This window comes from Bos indicus, chromosome 7, assembly GCF_029378745.1.
Source record: "Bos indicus isolate NIAB-ARS_2022 breed Sahiwal x Tharparkar chromosome 7, NIAB-ARS_B.indTharparkar_mat_pri_1.0, whole genome shotgun sequence".
In the NCBI taxonomy this organism is placed as follows: Eukaryota; Metazoa; Chordata; class Mammalia; order Artiodactyla; family Bovidae; genus Bos; species Bos indicus.
Genome location: NC_091766.1, coordinates 56,550,036 through 56,557,099, shown reverse-complemented (window position 1 = coordinate 56,557,099; position 7,064 = coordinate 56,550,036). Strand labels below are relative to the sequence as shown.

At 43.2% G+C, this 7,064-nt stretch overlaps 1 protein-coding gene across 3 annotated transcripts in view; it reads left to right on the top strand.

Moving 5' to 3' along the window:
• Positions 1-7,064, top strand: part of PRELID2 (PRELI domain containing 2) — a 586,088-nt gene that overhangs the window by 157,601 nt on the left and 421,423 nt on the right. The window lies entirely within an intron of this gene.

Genomic DNA, 7,064 nt, shown 5'->3' with positions numbered 1-7,064 from the left:
TTGTGAAAGACTGAGGTTTGGGGATCACTGCAGTGTGCTAAGCTGGGTTTCAGGGCTGTCTGAGCATGCTGTTAGCTGAGGAGTGGGAGATGCAAAGCAGTGTGGGGCTACTGGTCCTATCCCAGGGAGGGGAGTGCCTCCCTGGAGTCAAGAGGAGCCCCATTGCCTGGGAGTTCTTGAAGGAAAATGCAGATCTTCCCATTGGCTCTTTGCCTTGGTCAGCTGACTATTCCATCCTGTGGGTGGGTGTCCCTGTTTAGTTTGTTTCACTTTTTAAATTAGACTCGAATGTCCACAGTCCATTTAAGCCCATCCTCCTCTAGGAAGTTTTCCTTGAAATCCCTACTGCCTTAACTGTCTGAACCCCCAAACTTGGCTTTCCACAGTACTGTTTGGTAATGGGGCATCCCAGGTAGCTCAGCTAGTGAAGAATCCACCTGCTGTGCAGGAGACCCTGGTTCAATTCCTGGGTCGGGAAATTCCCCTGGAGAACGGGTAGGCTACCCGCTCCAGGATTCTTGGGTTTTCCGGGTGGCTCAGACAGTAAAGAATCCACTTGCAATGTGGGAAACCTGGGTTCGATCCCTGGTTTGGGAAGATAATGGGTTGTTATTGTTACTCTGTTGTGACTAAAAATGACAAATATATTTCAGATCATGTACAAACTCTGAAACTTGGATAGTGGCTATTGATGGGCTGCCTTGTTTAGGATTTTTAAGTTTAATTAGGTCTCATTTGTTTATTTTTGTTTTTGTTTCCATTACTCTAGGAGGTAGGTCAGAGGGGATTTTGAGAATGCATATGTGAGATTGGTAGAAAAGGACACCAGGATGGATTAGTAATGCCTGTCATGGGCAGGTTAGGTGAGAAGAAGCAAACGTGCCCCACATGTGTCATCTCTGATTCTTGAGTCTCCAACTAAATGATGGCTCTCTGAGGAAATGATCCATGGCTGCTTTATGCATTGCAATTCTCTCAGTGTGTGGCATGTTCACTAATACTGTTTCTCATTTCCCCTGAAGACTGGATCTGGAGTTCAGTGAGAATCAGAAGTCACTATGTTAAACTTCACTGTAGATAGCAGGTGTAGAATCCGTACTTGTGGTTTGAAGACAAGGCAGCTGCTAGCATGTGTGTGCACGCTAGGTTGCTTTAGCCGTGTCTGCTCATTGTGAGCCCATGGGCTGTAGCCCACCAGGCTCCTTTGTCCATGCCCTCCTCTAGAGGATCTTCCTGACCCAGAGATCAAACTCTTATCTCCTGCGTTGGCAGGTGGGTTCTTTATCACTAGCACCACCTGGGAAAAAAACTGAATGAGAGTCGCTCACTTGTGTCCAAGTCTGCAACCCCATGGACTGCAGTCCACCAGGCTCCTCTGTCCTTGGAATTCTCTAGGCAAGAATACGGCAGTGGGTAGCCATTCCTGTCTCCAGGGGATCTTCCCAAACCAGGGGTCGAACCCGATCTCCCACATCCCAGGTAGATTCTTTACCATCTGAGCCACCAGGGAAGCCCAGGGTGCGGCTTATCAGGCAGCAACTTCCCTTTCTCCCTACACTGAAGACAAGGTTTAAGGATAGGGGTGGGTGGGAAGAGCCAGGTAAAGAATGGATCAGAAAAGCAATGCCTTTAGGCCAAAACAAACTTGCACAGAAACACGGGGAGACAGTTTTTCGTATTTGTGAAGTGAGTCATGGTCAATCATTTTTTCTATGATCTAACATCTTTCTGGTTTTCTCTATGATTTCATTCTTTCTTTCCAAGAGGAGATGGCCAGCAGGTAGGAATGGTTGTTTTGCTGGTCGTTTGTCCATGAGATTTCATCAGTAGCACGGTAGCATGAAGAACAGCAGCTGGGAGAGCTGTTCACAGCAGGATATTGATCTAGACAAGAGCCTGCACCAGACCCAGACATCACATCATAACTGGGGCAAAAATGATGTGCACGAGGAATCCTGTATATTCATTTAGTTTAGGCTCTGAACCAACTGTGAAGGCTCCGCTCACCTCTCCCTTGTCTCTGCTCTGCCTGTCCTCTTTGTTCTCCTGAGATGTTTATTATCCTCAGGGAAGTGCCCTCTTTCCTGAGGAAAATACAATATGTTCTTCCCATTAACATTATTTCCTCCTTTGCAAACTCACCCAACATGCTGGGTCCCATTTCTTCAAAGTCTTTGTTTTTAACTTGATGACTATATGGAATTTAGAATAAGTTATTCTAAGATAGCTCATGCATTTTCCCTTCTCAATGGTGCTTTTAAGCATAATGCTTTGGAAGGACGGGGAGTCATGTTCCTGGTTGAATATGAATCTTGACTCTCAGGCAGTGTGACACACCAAAAGAGGAGGTACTTTAGTATATAGAGGCTTCCATTGAATCAGATAGTGAAGTAGCTCTTTCATTTTGAATGCTCTGGCAATGGATCTCAGCCCAGCTGAAGTGGGCTATCAAATGATGAATAATGATGCTTGAGTTGATTTTTTCCCTATGGTTAAAGTCATGCCTGTTGGATTGTAGAGTTAAGCAGGTCATGCACTGCTGCAGAGAATTGAGTATGACTGGGTACTAAGAAAAGAAAAGACACATAATATATACCATTGAGCTGGTGCTCAAAGGGGCTGTATGTTTACTGAAACACAAAGAAAAATGACCCTGTGTGCATATGTGAAAGGTGGAGTGAAGGCAGTAAGTGGTTTCACTCAAACAACCTGTTGAAAGCCATTATCCCAGAGCATGATGTACAATACCTTCCTGTACTTCCAGAAACTAGCTTGATGCCTGGCCTTAGGAAGGCGCTCGAGTGGCTTTGTAATCTAAGGAGTAGGACTGAGGTTACTTTCTGCTAGTTACATGCACAGATCCACCTATATTATAATCTCTTTTTTTTTTTAAACTGCATTCCTTTTTTAAAACATTAATTTTTGACTGTGCTGGGTCTTTGTCGCTGTGAGGGATTTTCTTTAGTTGTGGAGAGTAGGGGCTACTCTCCAGCTGCTGTGCACAGGCTTCTCATGGTGGTGGCTTCTCTTGTTGCCCAGCATGGGCGATATATTTTATATATATATATATATATATATATATATATATACACACACATACACACACACACACACATACACACATATATATATGTATATGTATATATATTCACTCTTTTCTAGATTCTATTCCCATATAAATCATTGCAGAGTATTGAGCAGAGTTCCCTGTGCTATATAGTAGGTAATGTTTGGTAATCCTGCATTTTCTTCAAAAAGCATATGATTAAAAAAATGATTTTTGGTCTAATTAAGCATACTTACTTCTAAGTCTAGAGATGAAATAGTTATTGATCTGCAAATAATATTGTGTTATTAAGGTCATTGTAGTGAAAGTGTTAGCTGCTCAGTCGTGTCCGACTCATTGTGAGCCCATTGACTATAGCCCACCAGGCTCCTCTGTCCATGGAATTCTCTAGGCAAGACTACTGGAGTGGGTAGCTATGCCCTTCTCCAGGGCATCTTCCTGACCCCAGGGATCAAACCCAGTTTTCCTGCATTTCAGGCAGATTCTTTACCATCTGAGCCACCAGAGAAGCCCATTTAGATCATCACACATACGTAAGTCAGGAGGTAACATTAATTTAGAAGTACTTTTTTTTCCACCTTTAAGTTTGTTGAGACCATTTTATTCAAACTCTTCAGATGCATTTTTGATATTAGTGTCTTTGGCATTGTTCCTTCTTCTCCTACTCTTACACCTTCTGATGACTCACATTGTTCAAAGGAAACTTAGGCTGTTGGCCCAGAGATATTTCACAGTCAGCAGTATAACACTAAATTATGTAGAATCCCTTTGTCACCAATCAGCATAATGCTAGTTCTGGAATCCATTAATTCTTTATTTCAAGACTCCTTTTGGTTGTTTAGAAAGCACTGCTGTTAGTGCTGGAGACATCAAGTGAGCATCATTTTTTCTTGGTCTTCCCCATCAGTCATAGAATCTAACCAGAAGTTTTCTTGTTGGATTCATTTTGGGGCTCTATTCAGTCTGGAGAATTAAGAGGAGGGGCTGGGAGCTGGCGTAGGAAGATTGGACAGGGAAGCGAACTGTGGGGGCACAGTCCAGCCTTGGGCTGGGTTGTTTAGACTTTGGGGCATAGAGCTAGAAGATGAGGTAGAGATGAAGGAATTCAACACTCTCACAGTTTAGAAAAGGAACACACTTGGGGAGGCTTGCGTCCCAGAATTTGGTTCTTTTTTTTTTTTTTTTCTTTTTTTTTTTTCTGCCTGCAATGCAGGAGACCCAGATTTGATTTCTGGGTCAGGAAGATCCCGTGGAGAAGGGAGTGGCTACCCACTCCAGTATTCTTGCCTAGGAATTCCCATGGACAGAGGAGCCGGGCAGGCTACAGTCCATGGGGTTGCAAAGAGTTGACATGACTGAGCAACTAAACAACAACACAAGAAAACAGAGGCTCAGAGAGGTAACATGACTCGCCCAAGCAGAAAAGTGGCTAATGGCAAGATCATGGTTCTTTTTTAAAAATTTTTCTTCAAAGCTCATACTCTTAACATGGTTCTCTGTCCTCCAGGGGAATCTATTTGATTCTTGGTCTTGCTTGTTATTAACTATGAACCCTTAGGCTAGAGACTTAGCTTCTGTGAACCCGAGCTTTATTATCTTCAAAATGGGGTAATAATCCCCATGGTGATTTTGTGAGCAGAGATGAAATTAATATATGGAAAGTGCTCATCGCTATTTCTGACACAGTAGCTCAACAGACAGCAGCTCCTCCTACTACTACCACTAGAGTTATTATTTTTAGGTCTTTTTCTAGGTATAAAATGCACTCCTGCTCCCCTTTTCCAATCCCTTCCCACTAGGGAATTCCTTGGTTATCCAGTGGTTAGGACTCCGGCTTCCACTGCAGGGTTGAACCCTGATTGAGGAACTAAGATCCTGATGCCATGTGTTGTGGCCAAAAAAAAAAAGAAGAAGAAGAAGCAATTTCTTCCTACCCATGTAGTATCCACTATACTTTGATACTAAATATATAATGAAAATTAAAAAAAAAATTCATTTACAGTGTTAAATGAAATTATTTTCCATTTTTCACAACAGCTCACTTTCCTTTACCAGAACTCTTGTTGATTCTTTCTGACTGAGATCAAGTGATATCTTTTTTAGGAAGCTGCCCTATTCATGCCAAACTGAGGTTGTGATGCTCTGAATGGTAAGAACATGGTGAGATGGTGTGTGTGTGTGTGTTTGTGTGTGTGTTAATTCAAACGCAGAACATAGCAAAAAATATCATCCAAATACTGACAAATACTTGACAGTTTGACTTGAAACAGAAGAAAAGGGGGCATTTTCTTTCCTGCAGTGCAGTAGCAGGACATCTCAAAGCCCACATTCTTTAATCTTCCTTGTTTGAGCAAATGAGCCCAACTCCTGACAGAAGCACCAAGTTATTATAGATATTGGTAAAAGCTGGTCGTTGGAGCTCCAATCAGCAGTGTCTCACTGCTCTCACTCACGATGTGTGATTGATAGAGATGCTGGCAGAGGCCCGGAGACATCAGCGTGACATTATCCAAAAATATGGCAACTATTATTTTCTTGTCCCAGCTGAAAAGCATGATTTAAAAACACCTTTTTCTTTTCCTTTGAATTGCTCTGCCTGGAAAAATCAATAGTGCGCTTCCATGAGGCTGGGTTCTCAGAGGCCACTCTCTGAAGTCTGTGTGTCTCCACCCAAAGGTTAAGTGCCAGTGGCTGGAGCAGCAGTTTAAAGGAGGGACGCGAGAGGCTGGCTGGTGGCTTCCTTTCTTCCCATGCCCTCCATCCCCCTCATTCTGAGCTGGGAGAGTCCTTTTCTTCTTGACTCCTGCCAGACTTCAGTGATGAATGCTCAAACTTTCTAGTGTGAGGTCTGTGCCTGCTTTTGAAGATCAGCTTAACTAACATTTGCTGTGCGTGTGTGTGCTTAGTCGCTCAGTCATATCCGACTCTTTGTGACCCCATTGACTGTAGCCCACCGGGTTCCTCTGTCCATGGCATTCTCCAAGCGAGAATACTGGAGTGGGTTGCCATTTCCTCCTCCAGAGGATCTTCCTGACTCAGGGTTTGAACCCATATCTCCTTCATTGACAGGTGGATTCTTTCCCACTGAGCCACCTGCGAAGCCCTTGAGTGCTTACTATGTGCAAAGCATTGGGATAATTTCTGTAGACTCTGCCTTAGAACAAAATTATAGTCTAGTAGGGTGAGAAAAGTGCATGCATAAGGTATGAGGAGGTGAAATAGGAACAAGGAGGTTACTTTCGTTCTTTTTTTTTTTGGCTTATCCTGGTATGTATATATGCAAGCATGTAGGTACATATGTATTTACATTGGATAAGCATGACATGTGTACCTATAAATTTAAGATGTACATTGTGTTCCTTGGATACATTTATATATGGTGATACAGTTGCCATTGTAATGATACTTATCATATTACATACTTCTAGTACAATATTACTGTCTGTGTTCAGTGAACTGTATAGGAGGTTTCTCACTGTGAACTGAGGCTGAACAGAATCAGATGTAAAGGTCCAGATGGAAACCATGATGTGATGGTGCTGGGCTTAATCTTCTCTGCCCTGTTGGTGACTGCTCTCTGCGATCCCAGGAGTAACAGTACATTATTGCCAGTTGGGAAGTGAAATGTGTACAGGCTCCATCTGAGTCTATGCCGTGACCCTCCCACTTCCTGTGTCATCTGGCCTCTCCTGACTGCAGCCTCAGCTCATGTTGGCCTCCACTTTTCCTCCATGACTATAGACACAGTTCAAAATGCTAAGCTCTTCCTGCCTCAAGTCCCAGTGTGCCTGCCTCTGACTCCCTCCCTTTCTGCTCTCAGTTTACACACCACATCTGCATGGAGGCTTTTCTGCAATACTCTACCAGAGAACTCTCCCAGTTGTTCTTTCTCCCACTACCCTGTTCTATTTCCTTTTTAGCATTTAACTGATAACTATCTTGCTTCTTTATTGCTTTACATGTTCTGCCCTCACTATCATGAACATGTAAGTCCCTG